Source organism: Cyprinus carpio, chromosome B24 (genome assembly GCF_018340385.1).
Source record: "Cyprinus carpio isolate SPL01 chromosome B24, ASM1834038v1, whole genome shotgun sequence".
NCBI classification, from domain to species: Eukaryota; Metazoa; Chordata; class Actinopteri; order Cypriniformes; family Cyprinidae; genus Cyprinus; species Cyprinus carpio.
The window spans coordinates 12,899,099-12,922,934 of record NC_056620.1 but is presented as its reverse complement, the minus strand read 5'-3'; the positions used below and the strand labels follow the sequence as shown (position 1 = coordinate 12,922,934).

At 36.4% G+C, this 23,836-nt stretch overlaps 1 protein-coding gene across 1 annotated transcript in view; it reads right to left on the bottom strand.

Annotated features, from left to right (window-relative positions):
• Positions 1 to 23,836, bottom strand: part of LOC109050242 (extracellular sulfatase Sulf-1-like) — a 106,419-nt gene that overhangs the window by 57,509 nt on the left and 25,074 nt on the right. The window contains exon 2 of the mRNA XM_042751552.1: positions 424 to 744. The gene's annotated coding sequence lies outside the window, so the exon portion shown is untranslated. The remainder of the gene's footprint in view (positions 1 to 423; positions 745 to 23,836) is intronic.

Genomic DNA, 23,836 nt, shown 5'->3' with positions numbered 1-23,836 from the left:
AGTTTGTAAGCTGCAGTAGATCTAGCTTAGACCAAGCACTTGCAATCAAATTTAAGAGAATTTATAATTGCCACAGTTTGAAGGTGATACTTAAAAATCTGTAGTGAGATATTCACTTCAACTTTTCAGCAAGACAGCAATTAAATCAAGGTTTGTATGTCATCTTCATGTAGTAAAAAACTATTAGATGGATCATTAAAACTTGCATAACATGCAAAAGACATCCGTCCAGTCATTCAGAAACCACAATCTCTCATTCAGAAATCTCTCTCACAGAATCCCAAAGCTGACAGCACTTCAGCTTCACACGAGAGACCCAAATGATACAGCCAAGAAACATTTAATACAACTAAACTTAAAATCCCAGACCCTCAGAGGAAAAACAAACTAGTTGGTGAGAGGGAGAATCAGAAGTGTTACTACCTGGATGTTAGACTTGCTCATGGGGTTGATCTTTCTCGCTGTGGGTTGTTCACTCTTGAGCTCCTCAGAGTGTTTGTGGGGACCACACTGCTCCTGGAAGACAACCTTCCTCCTCTAATCCGTTCTCCAATGTGATGACACACACTAACCCCAACCATCTGTTGAAACACGTCCTCCAGCACTCAGCACAGTGGTGCGTCAAGACAAACTACCCAGTCCAATCAGAGAAGGTACTGGGTGGCTCTTCCCAGGCTGGAGGCAGGGACAAGGACATAAGGGAAACACTAGTCAGAGATGTCTAAAAACTCCAGCCACGGTAACCTGAGATTTAGAGAGAGAGGGAGGAGAGAGAGGAGAAGAGGAGGGAGGGGATTGAGAATGCGAATGAGAAAGGGAGGGAGGGCAGCAAGTCTCTGAACAGTTATGTTGCCACTTGTAGCTCATAGGAATCCCATAGAAGCAGCCTGGGATCCTCAAATCTCACTCACACATAAAGTTGTAATGTAGTTTCCTCTAAAGCCAACTACATAAAAAAAAAAAAAAAAAAAAAAAAAAGTGTGGTCAGTTCAAGAATGTCTTGCATAGACCCCAATGCACTGCCGTTTGCACTACACTGTTACATCTGCCCAACTCACACCTCCCAGTTATAAATCTTCAGCTGTCTCTGCAAAATTCCTGTCCTTCACAATCTACTGCGTTAAGTTAAGCGAGAAAGAGATTTTCCAGAGATAAGAGACCGAGTCAGGATCATTAGCTCCATTTAGTTTCATTCATTTTAGCTACTGCCATTTGTTATGCTGTACTGGATTTAAATAGCTTCACTGTAATTTATCTGAAGCTAGACTAAATATTCCGTGATAATAGCTTATTTTCTACTAAATTTTAGTTTAGTTAAACATTTGCTTTAGGGACAATGGAAGATAAGAGTGTGTTAGATAAAAAATGAAATAATATTAATAAAACGCATGTACCAAATTCTTAGAAATGTAATCTTTTTAAAGGTGTTGGCTTTGAGAAATGTTGAAACCTAAAGTTCAACAAATGTTTAAATTTAACTTGCTCAAAAAAAACAAAACAAAAAAAAAACCTATAAAATTTCTTTGCATTGCATTGCAGTTTTTGCATTTTATAACCTCGCCTTATATAAAAAAAGATAAGGGTTATCCTTAATAAAGCATTTTTTCTTCATTATACAGAAAAGTACAGTAACTTATGTATACATTATTTAAAAACGGGCAATGTATTTTTTATTTTTTGTTTTACATTTATTTTCAATAAGTTAATTCAGAAACAGAAAGTCAATGTATGTATGCGCTGAAATTTCTATGTATTTTTGAATAACTTATTGGATAAAACAAGAAAAAGAAGTCATGCCATTGGACCCACAGGACTCTAGAAAAACAATTCTAAAAACAACTGAATTTTGGTGCACAGTCACAATCAAAAAATTTTATTGGCTCAATCAAGAATCTAAAGTTTCTTCCTTTTGTTTATTGTAAATTGAGTTCATCAGTTGAGGAAATGAAAACAAAGGCTGCTAAGTGACCTATTAGCATTCTTTAAAGCTGCTTTCACACCTGGTAAAAGTTTCAGTTAGACCAGACCAAACTCAAACACTGATCAATCTTCACTCGTGACAAGCCCATCAAAAGCCCAAAATCAAACAAACATCGTGAAACTCGTCATCAATTACCCTACTCATGTAGCCACAGAGAAGACTAGCACGTCTTATAGGCCTATCCTTTAATTCAAGATGTTTTTCACCTTTCCTATGCTAATGATGTCAATCTGAACGAGGTACTAGACTGATGACAGTTTCAAGAGAGACTGGAAGGGTCAATAAGATCCAGCAGATGAGTTTTAGCATAGCTTAATGTTTACAGTGGAAAGAACAGGGTGACTCAGGTCTGAGACCACTTACATTTGTATTACAGTTTTTTCCCTTCTACTCATCAAGCATGTAATCAAACAGAGTCTCGTTTTTAAAGGGTTTCCTATGCAACCGGACACAAACTTCCAGCAAAAGCATTCATCACATCTTAACGCCATTTGCATGCTGTTGTGAGACTCGCTCTGATCCATTTTCCGGCCGGCGCATTTAGCGGAAGTACTGGGTGAAAACAGATACTTCCACCTTTTTGCAGGATTCTCGTTTTCACTGCTGTTTAAATGCTCAGGATATTAGATTAAGAGCAACAAAGACTATTTTCAACAGGGGCACAAGAACCCCCCGGTCTTGGCTCACATGAGGTTTAGAAAAAAGGGGAATGGGATGAGGGCTTCAGGGGAAGAGCTCAAATTAGATTGACTGAATTCACTAAGTATGACCTACCCAATTACAACTACACACTTAGTACATGCCGCACCTCAAACCCCAAAGCAAGCCCCCAACCCCCACCCCCAGATTCTTTGTAAAAGCCTTTGAGGAAGAGAAGTGACAAACAAACCTGTTCTTCAGTGGACTCATTGATCACTGACAAGAAATGTCTCTAATTGTGCAAGTTGTTCCCCAAGACAAACAAACTCCCAGCTCAGATCTCAAGGGAAATTTCAGTATCTTTCAAAATATAAGTAACTACACCTTTAAATTTTTAATTAAATTAATTTGTCAGTCATAGTCTTGTGAGCAAACCCATGTTTGAGTCCTCCCTCCTTCCTCAATACTTCCGTTGTTCTCTTGCAGTGTCAAAAATAAATAAAGGTAGGTTAGTTTTATTGGATTTTATTTGATTTTTTCTTTAAAATTAAAACATGATTTAATTAATTTCTGTCTTACAAACCCTCTAAAGTTTCTAGGGGTATGGAAATGGCATTTGCAAGCACCTAGATGTTTTGCAAGGAACTGCAGGAGGTTTGTGAGATCTAACACACACACACACAAAAAAAAAATGCATCAGAAAATATAATTAATATTATAATAAGAAAATATTTGGGTATGGAATCCATAGACTAACACACAATCATTAAAGGGCTAGTTCACCCCAAAATTAAAATTCTGTCAATAATTGCTCACCCTCATGTTGTTCCAAACCTGAAAGACCTTTGTTCATCTTTGGAACACAAATTAAGATATTTGTGATGAAATCTGAGAGCTTTTTGACCCTGCATAGAAAGCAACGGAACTGACACGTTCAAGGCTCAGAAAGGTAGTAAAGAAATTGTCAAAAATATCTAGATTTGTGTTCCGAAGATGAATGAAGGTCTTACAGGTTTGGAACGGCATGAGGGTGAGTAATTAATGACTGGATTTTTATTTTTGGGTGAACTATCCCTTTAACGATCTTCGGGATTTCATGTTTGAGGCCTCTAGAATAGGATACTGCGCACTGTTCTTGTGTCAGATAAGACTAAAGACCCTGCAGGAGGTCACTTAGGCTGTCCAGAGAACAACCAAAAAAATCCCCCTCCCAACACACAAAAGAGGGACACTGAATTAACCACTCTCCCCTGCAAAGTCCCTCTTGCATCTACAATCCTAAATGAGGCTCACAGGTGCAGCAAGAACCTTGTGTGTGTATATCAGCTAGAGGGGGCCTACTTGGTTCATTTGTCTCATTCATTATGCTTGGATGAGGTTTGGTGTCTTTGAGCCAAGGGGGGCAGAGAGAGAGTGCGAACAAGCTCTAAACATAAATGACATTTGTGGTGTTGTCTTCCACGGTTTCGAGTGCCAAAAGCACGTGTGCAATGCAGCCGCGCTCTGGATCAAAGACTTTATAGAGTCAGCTGCCTAATGCTTTGACCTCAAGCATGCTCTGATCTCAGCAAATAACTCCATCACTATCCCGAAATACCCACATCTTTATCGCCAACATACATGAAACGGCTAAGCTTAGGTGTCAAAGACAGGACACATCCCAAAGGCAAACAAGTTTTCACTTAGGATGTACCAAAATTCAACAGCTATTCAAAAACATCACTGAATGCTATTCATCAGACTAGAACATCACACAGATCAAAAGCTAAACCAGTAAGCTAATTGCAAACTAATTGCACCACTTTGATTTCCCAGACAGTGGTGACCATTGTCAGGCTCGTCAGCACCGTTCTTTGAGATTCGACATCAAAGCGGGTTGATAGTTAATGCAATTATCACTATACAGACTAGTGTCATGTGGCTCTAATCAACCAATAACTATGGGGTGGAACCTCAATTACTGAAACTTAAATCAGAGTAATTTCAACCTGTTATTACAAAGTCTGTTTACACACTGTCAAAATGACATTAAACCACTATTTGCATATCTGTCTCAATCATATTGTGCTGAGAGCGGAGGGGGATTCATGCCTCACTGGATTGAATAATTACCAATAACAGACCTGCTAATATAAGGAAACAATCACATGTTTGAACAGTAGGTCAGCTGCTTAGCTAATACTTTATTTCTTGACAAAACAATCCTGTGTTTCAGATCGGGGAAGCTAACTTTAAGCTAATTGCCCGCACATGTCCCAGACTGACCGCTCCACGGATGGTTCCTTTTGCCAGAAAAATTAAGAGCGTTGTCAAGTACTTTCTTGGACCAAAGTATCTATAAATGGCTCCAGATCCCAAGCAATAACCATTTTCAGCTTTAAGCTGAAACAACTGTCGGAAGAGAGTGTTACTTTAGCTGCTAGGCTACATGGCTGCCATATGCAATCAGGGAATGAGTTCACGGGCTACTTATCGACTAACACTTCAAACGGTGTATTGGTTTCATAGGCCCTCATTGCCCATTGAGCTTGAAACCAAATATACAGGTCATTTCCTCTGGAGTCTTTATCAGAACCATCATCTGGATCTGCAATATGAGCCCCTCAGTCAAGTTGGGCCAAAAAACTTCTGCATGGTTATGTACATTAGCATTTCTGAAATATTACATGTAAAGCAGTTTAAACCTCAACTCATATTGGAAAATCAATCATATTGGATCTAAACGACACATTGAGGTTATTTTCTATAAAAACTAATGCAGTCAATCAATACTCTTTTACAAAAAAAGAAAACCTAATCACACATTTTTCTAAAATTAATCATGATTACATTACAGTATAGTTGAGAGCTATCAATTTTAACATTTATTAGACTTTATGACTCTAATTTAAGTGAACTTCAAACAATCTTCACATAAACCCATTATAATAAATGTAATTTACCTGTGCCCTTCAGCAAGTATGAAATATACAGAAATTGAATTAAGTTATCAAACATTGACTACTAAATTAAAAAGAGGAATACTTAAAGTTACAAAAGTTATTGATTTCCCTTTTTTTCTTTTGTTCTTTGATTAACAGACATCACAGCAGCTGGGTTAACTTATTAGGTTATTTGGCTGCTATTACTTTAAGAGCTGCCACTGTTGAACGTGACGCTGAGCTACACATGCACATAGTTTTATGCGTCATTTCTTTTTGAGTGAAGTCGATTAGCCATTATCTGCTCAATATTCTCCCTCCCCCTTTGGGTCAAACTTTAGGTTGATTCACCTTCCAAGCTGTCTTGACAATTCGTCTTGATGAACGACGACAGTGATGTATTGGGTGAAAGCGACAGGCTGTAGCCCAGACTGTCCTGGGGTTTGTAAGCCCCTAGCATGCTTAGTGGCACTCAGGAATCCCAAGATCTCTTGGTCCCCCCAGGCTCTGTCACTGCTCAGCATCTCAGCGCTCGAGAAACAGTAAAGCACAGTGTGGCATGACAGCATGTGTAAATTATTAGCCCCACATGTAAGAATAAAGCAATACTAATCTTGAATATATAGCAGATGTGAAGCAGCTGCAAGAGAGACAGAGAAAGGTTCTGCTGCATTCTTCCACTGCAGAAAAGGCACCTCAAGCAAGGGTCATTAGCATGAACCACTATCTCCGATGAAACAGGCTTTGAATCGCTGAATTGTCAGAGTGAAGGGTAGAAGACAGAAAGGAATTCCTCCAGGACAAGAAAACTCCCATCCGAAGACAAATATATATACATATAAATACACACACACACACACACACACACACATACATACATACATACATACATATATATATATATATATATATATATATATATATATATATATATATATATATATATATATATATATATATATATATATATATATATATATATATTTTTTGTCACTATAAACTACTATGAACAGTCACAAAGTCAGTACTATTGTTAGTAAGTTAAAGGGCAAAGATTTAGATACTAAGGAATCCATTAATTTATTTATATTCTTGCAATATAAACCACATTACATGCCGCTTACAGCCAAAACCCAAACGAAAAATGGAATCATTATGATTAAGCATCAATATTATATGACAGTCTCAATCTGATCCCTGGTGCTGTTTGTGGGGTTCAGCTAAAAACCAGAACGCAAGAGCACAAACTGAACACTTATGACAGACAAAAATTGTAAATCATACCCTCAGTAAGGCGACGAGAGAGAAGGGGAAAGATAAACACTTGTGTCTAAATTTCTACAGCTTTACTCTTTTGTTTTTGTGTGAAGCCATACATTAGCAGGTTATCAGGCCTGACAGCAGACTAATGGATTCAGGACTGGTGGCCCACATTTCCATTCATTTTTCATAACTTTCCTCTCCTGCGAACCTCCCTCCCCAAGAAAAGACCTTTGGCATCTTATGAAAAGCAGGGGTTACAGACCCTTATTTTCTGTCTCAGTTCATATAAATAATATTAATATATTATGCTATACTACAAAAAAAAAAAAAAAAAAAAAACATTAGATGAATACATCTAAATGAATGAATAAACAAGGTAAAAAAAAATCTAAACTAAAATCTAAAATAAATAATGAAACATCTAAAAGAAACAAATAATCTAACATTAAATCTAAAAAAAAAACAAATCTAAAAGAATTAATAAAAAAATCTAAACTGAAATCTAAAAAATAAATCTAGAAACAAATAATCTAACATTAAATCTAAAATAAAAAGAAAAACAAATCTTAAAGGAAAGGACAATTTAACAAATCTAAAATAAAGAAAGAAAATAATGAAAAAACTGATTTAAAAGAATAAATAATAATAATAAAAAAATACAAATAAGTTAATTTATTAATTTATTATTTATTTATAAATGCAAACGTATACTTTGACTACACATTTTGCTTCGGACAAAAGCCAAATCCATACATGTATCATGTAAATACTTTTATTCCTGAAGAGAAAAACTGTCTGGTACAGTAAAAATATAGCTACATTAATTCTCACAGACCATCATCCCATCGCTAGAGTAGACTACATCTGATCCTTACACAGGTAGAGGAAAAGGTCAGAGCAGAGGTCACCAATGGTAAACGGCTAATATAAGGCTTTGAGTGTCTATTGTTCTCATCTAAGACATATATATGAAAATGGTTTAGCGCTGTTTAATGCTAACTATAAACTGAAGTTACTGCAGTGTGGATTCATATGAACAAAGGTTTTAAAAAAATATATAAGCATTTGTGCCCGTTCTGGTGGACAAAATATTAGTAATAGTAATTTAATGTTAATAGTGAATGAGACTCAACAAGGGTGGCATCCTCCACATCATAAGTGCCTTCTGGGTCACTGGTGAACTTTTACTTGCCCTACACAGAAACTACACTAAACTTATCAGTAAGTTTCTAAAACTGTATCAAATCTGATAGGATATTTCTGTCTTTAGGGATCACTAGATCCCAGCTACTTCCTCTAGGTTTCTCATCCCAGGTAAATAATGCTCTGCGTCCGGAAGCATGGTTTAATCCTCTCAGGCCCAGAGGTGAAAGGCAGGAACAAGACAGAAAAGGCAAATCCTCATGTGAGGAGGCCCTGTCCACACTTCGACATCCTGAAATGCCTGGTTGAGTGTAATCCCTAAAAGCATGCCGCGAGCAGGTCATTGAGAGAAAGAAGTAATGTTTTGTGTGTGTGGGGTGGATAGTTATCTTGATAACGCTCACCCCCCGCTCAACCTTAGAGGTTGCTTAGGGCATTGATAAGGAGAAGATTTGAAAAGGGCGGTTAAATGCATCAATGAAGTCGAACAGCTAAAAAGCAAAAGGACAGTTCAGGAGTAAAGATGAGATAAAACTTCTGATGACAAACCAAAACTAGGCATTGAAACATGGTTATAATTTAAATTTCTAATTTAAATCCATATTTACTTAAATAGTTAAATAGTTACTGTAAATAATAACTACAATAAATTAAAAAAATAATATATAAATTGCAAAATACATAATTGAAATTTCATTTAAAAGTTAAATAAATAGTTAATAAACAAACAAGTAAATAAAAATGAATTTAATAAATATTATAAAATAAATATAATCTGAAAGCTAAATTAACAGTTAATAAACTAAGTAAATAAAACATTAGTAAATAAAGTGAATAGTATAAAATATAGAATTAAAATAAAATTTTAATGTTAAATGAATAGTTAAACTGTTCAACAACAATAAAAAGTTGGTCAATGAATGTAATTAATTTTATGAAATAAAGAATTAAAATAAATATAATTGAAAGTTAAAATGAATAGTTAACAAAAGTTAAATAAGTAAATAAAAGGCTAGTCAAAAAATGAATTTAGTCCATCAAATCAAGTCAGTTAACAAATAAAACAAATGTCACAATATATAGAATTAAAATAAATGTAATTTAAAAGTTTAATAAATAGTTAATACACTAGAATTTAAAATCCACAAGTAAAATTGATTATAAAACAAACAAATGAACAATAAAAAAAATTATTCAATAGCAAATAAAATTAATTTAGTTCACATTAATGCATTGTAATACTGATCATTAGTTTGCAGATTTATAGAATAATATTGAATCTGGGCTAAAGGTATAAATGATTCTCAATGCTATATGTTTTGATGTATAAATTATGCAAACAGTAGACCTCAGACGTAGAGAATGTACAAACAATATATAATACAAGCACATTTCTCTATGTGCAAAAAACATCCATGGGTGGTGGGAAAAGACGCCTATGGCTGTGGCTTTTTAATTCTAATTTCAGCCCTTCGAGTAGAGGAAGCGACAAAAGTCTGGCAATTTGTGATTGGCATGAGAGTAGGGAACTCTTTAATTTAGCCTCCGGCTCCCTTCCTTTTTTTTTTGTTTTTTTTTTAGAGGAAATAATTACCACACAGCATTACCGCTAAACAACAACTGCTCAAGTACTGGGCTTTATCACATCACTGGGTATTTATAATGTTTATGAGTCCTCTCTTTTTACCAACATGAGGGGGCATTCGTATGAAAATAACTGTGCAGAGTGCCAGCAAACCCCTCCTGCTTTCTGCCTCCCTCCCCTCTCACTGCGCTCACACCTGGCTGTTTATGAAGGGGGCAGTTGAAAGGGGACATTATGGCCCTGTGCTACAATAGAGGACGTCTGCACCCAGGCCTCTCAGAGAATGGACGCAGCTGCCGCTCTGAGAATGACCACGTTTAAGGGTCCTCGTCACAGTGTGTGTATATGTGTGTGAGAAAATATGAAATGATGGTGAGGGAGTTGGTCAGCTCAAAAACTTGTGAAAAAAATGTATGTTTAGTTAAGAAAGTGAAATAATGTGAACAGCTGATAACATTCGTCTGAAAAAAAAAAAAAGATTTTGAACTGAAAATGACAGAAGCATCATGCATCATTCAAAAAGATGTGGCCCACTGATTTAAAATGCAATTAAAACAAATCAAAATCTCAAAAATGTCATTTTAAAATAAATGAATAAATAAATAATGGTATCGTTGACATTTACCTTGCATGTTTTAAAGAAATTAAATTTTAATAGCATAGATAGATAAAAATTTAATTTGTTTACTCAGAATAAATAAATAAAAGATAGAATGAAAAGATAAATAAGCTGAATAAACAAACTTTAGTCTCTTTAATAGTTAACTTGAAAAAGTAAATAAATGTAATATATTTGTTGTTATTTAATGGGCATGTTTTAAAAAAAATCCTTTAAACAGTTTAGATAAAAAAAAAATTAAACAAAAAATAAATACAATGACTGAATAGATAAGATAGACAAACAAACTCATATCTTTAACATGATAGAAAATAAATAAATAAATCGAAAGAAAGAAAAGAAAGAAAGAAAAAGAAAATAAGAAAAATGAATACAACAAAGTGATAAGCTGAACAAACTTTATTATCTTTAATGGTTAACTTCAAAAAAGTAAATAAATACATTTATTTAATACCTTTGTTGTTATTTAACGTGCATGTTTTAAAGAAATAAATTCTTTAAAAAGTGTACTTAAAAAATATTGAAACAAAAAATAAATACACTGGCAAAACAGATAAGATATACAATCAAACTTGCATATCTTTAATATTTAACGTGAAAGAAAATAAATAAATACATTTAAGAAAAAAATAACAGAAAAAAATTAAAAAGTATGAATTAATAGATAAACAAGATAAACACAAACTCTGGTACCTTTGATCTAAAATTGCATGTTTAAATCAATCAGTCAATCAGTCCATCCATTCATCCAAGTTGGGCTATTTTCTATTTGTCACTTATAATTACCAAATGTGAACTACAATGCCGTGGCCAGCAGCGGTCATCTTTTAGGACACTGCAACAGATCACACGTCTTGCCCTGCAACAGGTGCAAATTCCAGTAATACCTCTGTGTTTGGGAGTATTGTGCTTTTATCGGAGCCATTCCAGTGGCACTTGGCGGATAACCACTCTTGATTTAGGACAGGTATAACTCTGTCGCTTCCGTTTCAAAAACAAAACAGATCCGTCTGTTTTACCCACAATAATCCACAGCCTAATGTTAAGACTGAGGCCAGGGCTATTTTCAACCTTTGTGTGCATGTGCGTCCATCTATGAGCAGGAAGCACTCTACATTTTAAAAGGCGCTGGTGTGGATCTGTTGTCATCTCGGTGCTAATTGGGTGCCCATTTAAACAAAGGCAATAAACTTTGACCAAAGAGGAACCTCTTGACAGCCATAAAAAAGCTAATTTGTGAGAGGAACAAGAAATCCTATTCTAACCCCCACTGACAGCCACTTTCCCCCACAAGCAGCTAAGAAATGTCCTCCATTTAAGGAATGAGAGCTTGACCTGGATCAGGTTCATCTCAGCAGGATGGCTACTGTTCATAGAGCTTCTTCTGAAACCCGCCACAAACTCGGATATGGAGGCATCATTAAATGTTATGACATGTTATGAATGTTATGACGTTATGAATGTGATGTACCAGAAATGCATAATGTATCCATAAAGAACCCATTTGTGTCGAATCACATAGTTGTCATAACCATCTGGCATTCTTTGTAACACTAGATATTTTTGATGAGATCCGAGAGCTTTCTGACCCTGCATAGACATCAACACAACTGACACATTCAAGGCCCAAAAAGGTAGTAAGGACATCATTAAAGTAGTCCATAACATACGATTGAACCACTGATGTCAGATGTACAGTTTTATCTATGTCCTTAACAACTTGCAGGGTCAGAAAGCTCTTGAGTTTCATCAAAAATATCTGAAGATGTTCCGAAGATGAACAAAGGTCTTACAGGTTTAGAATGACATGAGGGTGAGTAATTAATGACAGAATTCTAAATTTTTTGGGTGAACTATCCCTTTAAGAATTAGCAATTTTGTTGTGTTCTTATTTTTATCAGGATTCAGTTAGACTATATTTATTTATTTATTTATTTATTGATTAAATGCTTAATAATTCATTCAGTTTTATCTGACTTCAAAAATGAGAAATGTAGCTAGCTGTAAAAAAAAAAAAAAAAGGGCAGTCTAAGGAAAACCTCTTGCAAGTGAGTGATTTTGCTTGCGCACCACTGGTGTGAAAGAGTCCTTTGGAACAAACCAACTACTAATCCCATTAGACCACATAATTTCCTCTGGTACACATTCTTTGACCAAATGGCAGAATACACCTCGCAGAGTCAAAAGAGAAAGAAAAGGAAGGACAGTGGAAGTGGAAGGTAAAAAAAAGAAGCTATGTACTTTTCAGCTGTGCCAGTGAATGAAATGTAAACAGTGCTTTAAAGAACAGCTTTAGATCTTAACAAACATTACGGAGGCCCTCTGTTCCACTTTGTAACCCTCCCGGGCTGGCTGGGAGCTCAGCCTCTTGTCAAGCACCAATCTTTTGTAGAGCTCGTCTGACACCCAGCCAAGCTTCTTTCTCAGGATGTACTTGCATATGCATGAAGGAAGGACTGTCCGGCCTCACCCCTGCCACTAAGAGCCAAAACTCTGCACTCAATCCTGGACGAAAGGATGGTTCGCTGCCTTATTACCAGTTACTGAGTTCTTCGCATGAAAACTTGATGGGTAGTTCTCAATGTTCTCAACCCAGAAACCAACCCAACCACCGTCTTGGAGCACCTACCCACATTTCAGACCAGAAGATGAGAGAAGTAAATAAAAGAACATTTGTTTTATCAGCCCACGTCCTCCTAAAGAGATCTTGATGGCCCGTGTTTTTGGTGAAACAGTGAAAACAGATAAATCTAGTTTTTTTCCCTCCCTTCCTGTCCTGCCGACTATCAAACTTGTTTACTTTCATTCTCCATTGTAGATAGCAGCCAGCCAGAATGCTTGCTTTCCAGGTGATTTCCTCCAGCCGATGTGGAGGGCTGATTCAGATCTTGCATGTTTAGACAGTGCTGAGGACTGAATGGAGGCTAGGGATAAAGTACAGGCCTAAATTGGCAATGGTTTTCTCTATGACAAAGGCTAAAATTCCCCTTCTCTCTTTACCGGATATTGATACACCACATAATTAAAGAGATTCAATAAAAAATGAAATATCTGTCATCATTTACTCACCCCCAATTTGTTCCAAACCTGATGACTGACTTTTGTAAGTCATGGAAAAGAAAAGAAGAGATTTTGAAAAAGGTATTTTTTGGCCAAACAGTTTTGAACCCCATTGGTTTTCTTTGTATGTACAAAAACGGGTCTTCAGTACATCTCTCGAGGTCCACAGGAGAAAGTACATTCCTTTAAGCGAAAAACAAGACAGCCATCAACTGTGACTTTTTGTAAATCCCAACATGGGATCTCAGAGTACTGAGGTCACCGATCCAAAAAGAATTTAAAGATTTAACAATTACAACATGCTACTGCAAGTTTCTTTAACTCATATACTTAGGGTAAGACAGGACAGAAAATCTTCCCTTTCTAAACATCTTTCAACAGTCATTTGGTAAACTTTAATTGAACTTTAACTTAATGAAGAGTGTCTGTGTTGGGTAAGTCTCCAGTCACATAGTGCCAATTTAGGCCTGTACTGTCTCCATGCCTCCATTGAGGCCTAGGCAATGGTTTCTTCCATGACAAAATAATAAAATTCCCCTTCTGTCCGCATTAGGCATTGATACACCACAGAATTAGGAGGGAAACATTTTGAAATCCATCAACTGCGGCTTGTTGTCCAACCTAGTCATGGAACCTAAGATTTGTGTTTATATTGGGCTTAAGATGGAAAAAGGGCATCAGAGTTCATCTTCAAAAGGTTGGTCCATTTGAGAAGTTTGTCTATAAAATTAAGTACTGCTTCCCTCTTTTTTGTTGGGTACCTGGTGATGAGTGCTTAAAACCACAGAGAAGTCAAAAGTTTGGTCTTTAATTTTTATTCAAGCCTTCTGACTGCTTTGGATGAACACCAATTCATCTTGCAATGTTCTGCATGATCTTGAAGACACAGTACCACAAGTACTGATAGGCATCATCAAGTAGGTTTACATCTTCAGAGCTGCCGTTTCACAGAACACACACCAAGACTCCCACAAGGGTTAATAAGTTGTTGAGGCCAAGAATAAGATTTTCTTTGCCACCCACATGGATCAGAATTCTAAGCTAAGACAACAATATGACTCTTAGTCCTTTCATATCTCAATATAATGTAGCTGATACTTTTTGTACCTCACATCCTGTTTGCTGAAGACTACAGAAAAAGGCTCACTCATCCCTGTGAATACATCAGTTTAAATTCTCATCTTTTCTGTTATTGCAACAGATCAGTTACTGTAATTATAAGCACATGGGTTACAATGTGCCACAGAGGAAACATTCAGTCAAGTACATAAAGTATTAGCTATTATCTTGGTTTTAAAAACAAACAAAATATTGTAACTGAATTTAAACAGGAATGCATTGAATGCATATACACGGTTTTAATATTAAAAAGCTTATTGGAAAATACATTAAAATCATACTTTCTGCAAAACAACAAAGTAGAGCTACAACAATCACATTTCACTGAGTTTATTTAATAGTGGGAATTTTAAATTAAACCCAACTACTTAATTTAATGCAAAGGACATTATATTTTTATTCTAAATGACTATGAACTGAACTGGAACACATGATTATACAGTATCCTTATCGAAACAGCACTCTATTGCCTACATATGACTTTATTGGAAATTTAGAGTACGATATATGATAGGAGCCATGCATGTGACAATGTTTATTACCATATTAATAATAAACATATATAAACATTGTCACATGCATGGCTCCTATCATATATCGTACTCTAAATTTCCAATAAAGTCATATGTAGGCAATAGAGTGCTGTTATTTGACACTTCACAAAGTAAACACTGCAACTTTTACATCTGAAGGAAAACTCATGTGAAAGCTAAGAAATAGATCCAATGTTTACATAGTCACATAAACCGCAGATAACCCACAGACCTCAAAAATGATGACAATGCAAAAATGCATGCATGTTGGGCTAGTAAATCTTTAAGAAATAAGCAAAAATGTTCCATATGAAAATGTTCAGACAGCTGTAATGCTAGTTTGGACATCTGGGAGAATAATATTGGTCTAACATGTTAAGTAAGCTGAAAACAATTCAAATTTATGTATTTGTGCTTCAAAAAGCCATGTATGGTGGATAAATATAACTTCTGACAAAAGACATTTGACCTTATATACTGCTTGTAGTAAACTTGGTGCATGTAAATGCTGCTTTGTTTATTAATTCAAGCTGTGAATGCACCGTGGGATTCAGGCTTTCTGAAAGGTTTAGATTCATAAGTTATGTACACAGTTGATAACACTCCGATTTATCAAGTGTTTTCCTAAGCAGCCAAGTAATGCGCTCTACATCAGCTTTGTGGCTCAGCAAAGCCTTTGCAAGTCGAATAACTCCAAAAGCCAGTGGATCACGCTTGCTCATGGAATCAGATGTGAAGTAGCCATGGCACTAGACAACCCCCCAAAAACCTCAAAAGTGATGTTTAAAGAGGAACATACATCTAAATGGTACATTAGCGACCACCCAGCTTTTAGATTGGATTACTTGTGCGTGAACGTATCCTTGCAGGACCCAAATGATTCCCTTCACTCACTGTTAAAACCAGAGCCAGCTGGCTTCACATCACCACACTGCCAAGACCATATGGCGTTGACAGCAGGCCAAGCTCCACACTAGTGTTTCTCCTTCAACCCCTTTAGACAACACAACCTTATGGAGAAAATAATCTCCAAACACCCTGCCAGCACTGTCTTGAGCCAACGTGATCCAGACCAAATACTGGATCCAACTTCCTTCTACGTCATCCATTTGCAAGTATGGGGCCTTTCCTGCAATTTGGATTCCCCATGAAGACTCCCATACAGATTTATGCCAAGGCATGAACCAGTCAAACCGAGACTTGCGTTGACTGACAAGGCCAATATACTCAACCCTTCACACGTTTTAGCGCTGGTCTGGAAAGGGAAAAAAAAAAAGCACTAATACGTGGTGGGGCTGCATCCAAGCCAAGCTGGTGGAGTCAATTGTCATGGTCATGCAACATTAAACAAGGGGAACATCTGGAAAGCAGTATAATGATCATTAATAGAGCTATAAGTAGAACTACATGTGCCCTCGAAATGGTGTAGGGCCCAAACAAGGTGTTTTGCATAGCGCGGTGGCGTCTCTGTGCCATTTCTTTGGTTTCCAATAAAAGTCAGTGGGTTTTTATTATGGAATGACATCACTGGAGATGTGAGAAGAGCTAATGACTTTTGACCCTGCATGTGTTTAGCGACATATGCTCTTAGATAAGTCGGGTCTGAGCGAACTTTCACATCCATATAGGCTATTATCTTTCAAGGCTCAGCTTTACATTGCAGATGAACTTGAACAAAGACAAATATGCACCGCTATGGCTCAACGAAAAGGCCTACCTAAAAGGAACAGCTGACCAAAAAAGTAAAAACCATTTACCTTTACTCAATCTTGTCATTCCAAACCAGTATGTCTTTCTCCGGTGGAACTCAAAAGATGGCATACTGGAAAAATGTTGTCCATAATTAGGGGTTTTCGCACCGGAGGAACCTTTTCATAGTTCCTAGAACTATTTGTGGAAGTAACCACTTTTTGGTGTGTTTGCACCACAGGAACTAGAAACGTATTTAGTTCTAAGAACTCCATTTGGAGGAACTAAATTAGCACTTACTTCGGAGTAGGGTTTAAAACAGTTCTATAGGAACTATCAGTGACATACAGTAAGTGTATGCTGATTGGACAAACGCACGCAAAACATAAAAAGAAATTTACTTCACGCAGGGAGTTTAATTTAGGTAATCTTAAAATTTAGTCAGATTTTCATGTTCTTTCACTCGTGTAAATTGTGCATTTACGTCCCCCATAAGGGTTTCCATTCAATACCGTCTCAGGAAGACAACTGTTCATCTTAAAGACTTGGTCATACAGACTAATGCTAGTTCTTTTCTTCTCCACAGTCATTAGAGTTCACTCTTCACTTTAAATGGCCTCTGCCTTGTTTTGTGTTTGCTCCTTCTTGCTTGACGCCATGAAAATGTATTAAAATGCATGAGCTTCTCTTTGCCATTTCAAACAGAGCTGATTGCTCGCAAAGACCACAAATGCACACATGGCAATGTGCGGACCCCCTCAGACTGAATGTCATTGTTTATGAGTGGGAAAGCAAAATATCCTCCGGCAGTATTTGGCTAGAGACCCGCAGTGCTGACCTAAATGGGGGCATTAACGAGAATTAGCACTTAGGTGACTTACAGAAACAACTCCAGATTTGGTTTGGTAAGGGTCACTGCAGGTGACAGCGATGGGGAGGACTTGAGCCGTACGGAGACTGGTGACCCGGTTTGAATTTAAAAAGGTAAAAAAAGAGGTTTGTTCTGTTCAACAGACCATAAAGGATGAATGTTTAGGCAAAGCTGAGGGTAAACAGAGAAGAATCTCCTCATCAGGAATGCCAAGATAAATGAAGGACAAAGAGGCTTCTGAAAAGAGAAAAGACACACATAGCCTTCTCATCATGTTCTTGCCCCTTTGTTGGTCCAAGTACTAAAGCTGTTGGGTTAAAACGAAATGTATTTAACCTTGAGGAAGGTCATTTGAGAGTTTTTCCTGAACATTCCCAACATGGTTTTGACAGCACAGCACCCAAAAATCATTACTGCCCTTTATATTCCATTATTTCAATGATTTACTTGAATCCAAAAGATATTAGTTTCTGCATCAATGTCAATAATTTTTTTGTTAATGAAGCAAGAAGTAGTCTGCAAATTCTCCTGGTGTGGCTCCAATAATATTCTTGGACCTCATCAAGAAATCAACACATACCAGTCATAATTTGCAAGTTTGTTCTGGCCACTCGTTGTCTGTAGGAAAGCACTGAGATCTGGAGATGACTGAATCCTAGTCTCAGCCTCAGACATCACGCCCACGGACCGTTGGCTAAATGTCTGATGCATATGGGATACAAAAGTGGAAACACTTCAGGAATGTTGAAGTCGTCATCGGATTGGTTGAATTCTACAGGATTTCCGCAAGACGTGTGTGTCGCGTTCTTTAATGTTCCGCCTGGAAACAAAGATACCTTGACGCCTAACTTCCTCACGAAAGAAGAAAGCTGCCGTGTTATTTAAAGTTTATTTAAATATTTAAAGTTCGCGGCATAGAATCTTTAAAATATGTCCGAGAGTTTTACACACCGGTGTGTTACCGGGCAACATTTCCGTGCCCCGAAACGTGGGTGTCCAGCTTGTCCAGTGTGGTTTGTTGTTTGGAGTGTCGGTCAAATGGCCTCATGGACGGGCCTTGGCCAATGAAAGCTGCCATGAATTCCAGACCTTCAGCTACGCGAGACTAACTGAATCCCAGTTCAGGGAGGAAAATAACCTCAGGGACAACAGTTTAGAAGGGAGGGGTCTTGTTTCTGATGAAAAGAGGGAACAAGGGTAAAGAGCAGCTACTTGCGTGCGGCGTAGTGGTACATTTTACCAACAGTGACCTTCAACTGCAAACCACTGGCACTTCTCACGCATGCATACATAAGTTTAATTCTCTCACACCACAGCACGACCTCATCCATCAGTTGGTACACAGATGTGCGAACGTGTATTTTAGTAAACATTACAATAAATAGCAGCTTCAGTTTGTCACAAAGTCTGGTTTAAATCAAGAGGTGGCCGAGCTTGTCATCTCTAGAGATTTAAATGGTATCAAGCTAAACAAACTAGCATGGAAAACCCTCTGTGGCCCGTGTCAATCCTCTCTTGGTACTCTTGCAGTCTGGGGTTTGAAGGTGTTGTGGGCTCAAGCTATGAAGTGTGAAAGGAAAAAGGATGTCAAACAGACATGGTCTTCATTAATCAACCCCTCCTCAACGCCTGTCTTGAGGGCTTGTTGATAGTACGGTGCGTAAAGGACCACTATTTTTAACAGAACGTCACACAGGGCTCATATTTTCCAACATACCATTAGTCTGTCAAAGCCACAACTTAGCCATTGTTATTTCTATAGGAGGCCGTCAGGAGAAGTTCACCATTGTTATGATCTCATGCATGTCTGCTTTGAGACGGTTTTCAGTGACTGCCAAGTACAGAAAAAAATAAATAAATATTTTAGGTTTAAATGATTATTGTTATTCAGGATTAATTATTTTTTTTATTTTTTAAAATAAATTGCTGTTGAGATCTATTGCTTTGAGACCACGATTACCAGGTTCAGGGAAAACTAAACTAAACTAAAACAAACAAACAAACAAAAAAATAAATAATAATAATTAAAAAAATAGAAATATGAATATGAATAAATAAAATAAGTCATCCTTGAGATGTATTGCTTTGAGACCATTTTCAGCAACTGCCAAGTACAGGACAAAAATAAATAAATTAAATACATAAACTTCTGAAAAAAATACAATAAATTGCTGTTTACAGTTAATAAAATTTATGTAATAACATTAAACTGAACAAATTACACAATACAATAATAATAATAATAATAATAATAATAATAATAATAATAATAATAATAATAATAATACAACTGTTATTTTGTCAGTAAATAAAGTTATTTACTGCTTGAATTTTTAAGAACAGCAAAGACAAGATGAGATTGTGCTGCGAAGTGTCAGGGCAATGAAAAACCTTTTCAGAATTCACGGCTTGCCTTTTCCCTGGAATGTTTGCTCTAGGCTTCTACAGGGAGTTCCTCAATGAATCCAACACTCACAGGACTCTCACAAGATAAGATAAGCCAGAATTTAACACAACCCATCAGAGGCTCTACAGGATACATGGATATACGTATCAGTGTTAAGAAAATACACTGTCTGAGCAATTTGCAGTTAGAGTGATAAATCTGACATTTTAAAGATAGGGAGGCAAACATTTCCCTTCACTTGGCACTTCTTCAGCAGCCTAGGACGCCTTTAGTGACCAGATTCCCATAGTCGGACAACCATGTTATGTTTGTTGTTGATAGATAGAAGGATCTCCTGGAGCATCACAATACAAACAATAGGCTTGTCAGTGGCTTCCTCATACAAGTGGCCAATGGCGTGGTGCCACTTAAACTATTTAACTAAAAAAGTATGGAAACTTATACTTACAGGGTGAAACAAATGTCTTAAATTGAATTTTTTTAACATTAATTATAAGATTAACACAACAGTTAAATCAGTATGGAAATTTATTTTCATAATTTGGTAATTTCTTCTCACAATTGGAAGTTTACATCTCACAATTCTGACTAGGGTTGCAAAAAGGTGGAAAATTTCCAGTAAATTTCATAAACATTCTAAAAATTTTGGAATCTTTCCAGGATTTTTTGGGGAATTTTCCAGGGATTTTTGGAAAGTTTCCAGAAATTTTCCACCCCTTTGCAACCCTAATTCTGACCTTTTCTCCCAATTGCGAGTTTATCTCGCAATTCTGTTTTTTTTTTTTTTTAGAGTGATTTTTGGACAGTTTCCAGAAATTTTCCACCCCTTCTGACTTTTTTTTTTCTGATATTTTCTCAGAAATGCGAGTTTATAACTCACATTCTGACTTGACTTGCAATATTGGCTTTTTTTCTCAGAATTTAATTGCGTGATATAAAAACTAGAAACTGCGAGAAGGCAAAAAGTCAGAATTGCGAGAAATAAACATGCAATTCAGAGAAAAAAGGCTTTATATCTCGTAATCCTGACTTTATTTTTTGCAATTGCGAGATTCAATTCTCAAACAATTCTGAGAAAAGACAGAATTGCGAGATTATCTCTCACAATTCAGGCTTCATAACTCGCAATTGTGAGTTTATATCACAATTCTAAGAAAAGTCAGAATTGTGAAATGTGAACTCACAATTACAAAAAAAAAAACTAAGTCAGAATTGTGAGAGAAGTCACAATCACCTGTTTTTTAATTTTTAATTTTATTTTTATTCAGTGGCGGAAATGGGCTTCCATAAATTCTGCAGACAATAAATAAATAAAATAAATAAATGAATATTTCTGCATTCAAATGATTCAAAGTTTGCACTGAAACAACAGCACTACATGTGCATAGACTTGATGATGGTTTCCCACCCAGTCTACATGCATGCTTCAGTTTTATACGACAAAGCTGTGGTAGGCCCAGAATTCATGAGGAACAGAGACCAAATGTGCAATCGATTGATTGTTTGCATCCCTGAACCTCTTTGCTAGAAATTACCCTCACCAAAGCCCCTGCTCATAATGAAGAGCAGACTTTGAGAAGCTTTATTTGTAGTATAACAGGCCCTGGCATCTTTTGCAGACCAGTGTAAGGGTTTTTGCACCCCCAGGCTCTGGAAAATGAAATTATGGAAAGTTTTCAATACCTTCCATGTTAGACAGAGCATGATGGGCTAATTTTGGGAGTGGCAGCACAATAGGAGATGCTTCTTGAAGGAATGGCAAGGTAAAAGGGGGACTGCTCACTTAGCTAAATTGAGCGTGCCTCATACTTCAAGAGTCTGTGTTTACGGAAGAACAAATGAAAGCATCTCACAGTTGGTGCTCAGGAATCCCATAAGCTCCTCCAGACGTACCATTCCTACAGTAGAGCTGGAAAATATTATTTAATCATATATTAGAAAACGGTGAAAATAAGATATTAATCTTAAATTGTAATTGAGGCACTTTTGCCAGATCTGGTTTGCGTAGAATTGAAGCTGGAACACAACATTTTAAAATAATAAAAAAAAAAAAATAAAAAAAAAAAAAAAAAAATAAATTGTTATGAATAGAATAATTATGGTAGTGCACAGCTTTTTCTGCTCAGGTATTATACAGTATTTATCTTGGCAAATATTTCATATCAGACATCACCGGTTGATGTTTCTGCTTTTCAATGCTTGATAAAGTTTCAAAGACCACAATGTTATATGGTAACCTTGCAGCATTTTTATGCTCTGTTCAAATCATTAAATGTACTCTGTTTCAGTATTTTTTTTTTTTTTTCAAAAGTCAGCAAAAGTTGCTGTAGTGATGAAAATTGCAAAGCATCAAAGCACTTATGCTTCTGAGTTGCTCTGATCTATCAACCAGAAAAATATGTAGAGGCAACTTCAAAGGACACATTTCTGTGAGGGGGCCAGTCATATAATGTCACTACATTTATTCCTGGACCTAAGGTAAAAGATCCTTTCATTCCTACATGAAAATTGGTTTTATGAAGAAATAATTAAAATAATTTCACAGAGAAATTATGACAAGCACCAATATCCTCACCTTTTTATATATGTAAGCAATAAAAATGTCTTGTATAATCAAGCGTTTAAACATCAGCCTTGAAGACTACTCTATGTACAATAAAGTCATAATACTGTTTATTCAGATTTAACAAGTTTGGAAAAACTTCATCTGTATTTTAATCACTGCATTAGTCAACACGAAACCAAAATAGTCACCCACTTTTCAGCTGATATTGAAAGGGACATTTAATTACTCTTCAAACTTGTATAAACTGTATTTGAGCTTGGTCTGCTAATACCACTCAATTTCAAAATTCAGAATGAAAATAAATAAAATAATCATATAAAGCAAAGTGAACCATAGTAGAAAGAGCAGGCCACAGTTCAAAATTTCTGTTGCAGAAAACTGAAGATCAAAGGCGCAGAGGGAGATTTAGAACCCTTCAATTCAGGTCAGGCTAATTTCAAAAGCCTTAAAGTTGGAATGTTAAATTGTGGCTCGGCAACCAATTCACACCCTTTTGGTTGGACTGCAAAAGGCTTCCAGCTGAAACCGGTTACAATAACACATCCCACCAGAACCAGACCAACTGGAAATCGCAGGAATCCTCATATTTACAGACTCTGCTTGCCAAGATAATACAATTTTGCCATGTCTACTTAATAAGGGAAACTAGAGTAACTCTGTTCAGTGGCTGAAACCTGCAGAGAAAGGCAGAGAGACAAGAGAGAAGACAGAAAGAGACTGCCTTACAGGGCAAGAAATGGGAAATTAAGAATGCATTTTAATATATGATACATCAGCAGGCTCCTATTGATGGGTTCAGTTCAGTCTAGTTAAAGAAAACCCAACAGGAAACTGTTTGGGGCAATAAGCATAAGAGTCTTGCACTTTTAAAGGGATAGTTCACCCAAAAAATGAAAATTCTGTTATTAATGACTTACCCTCATGTCATTCCAATTAAATCCGAGAGCTTTCTTTCCTTGCATAGACAGCAATGCAACTACCACGTTCAAGCCCCAGAGATGTAGTAAGGATATTGTTAAAATAAAATACAGTATTCTTGTAGCGTCATAAAATTAAGGTTGAACCACTTATGTCACATGGACTATTTTAACACTGTCCTTACTACATTTCTGAGACCTTGCGTTGCCGTCTATGCAGAAAGCCCTCAGATTTTTTTTTAAAAATGTTTAGTATTAACACTGTTGTTTGTATTTTTTTTTTGAATTTTCATTATGAATACATACAAGTTTACATGGGAACCCATGGTGATTTAATCTTCTAAATTGTCCAACAAATTGATACCATTAACGAAAAGCTCTATTCTGAGATTTAATTCAAATTAAATTTGTGCATGCATTGGTAAATCCAGCAATAGCCTTATTTTGGTGATGACCAGCTACAATTATTTAAGATTATATAAGTGTGTTACAATGCAACAAGGGCAAGAAAAAGTAAAAAGAA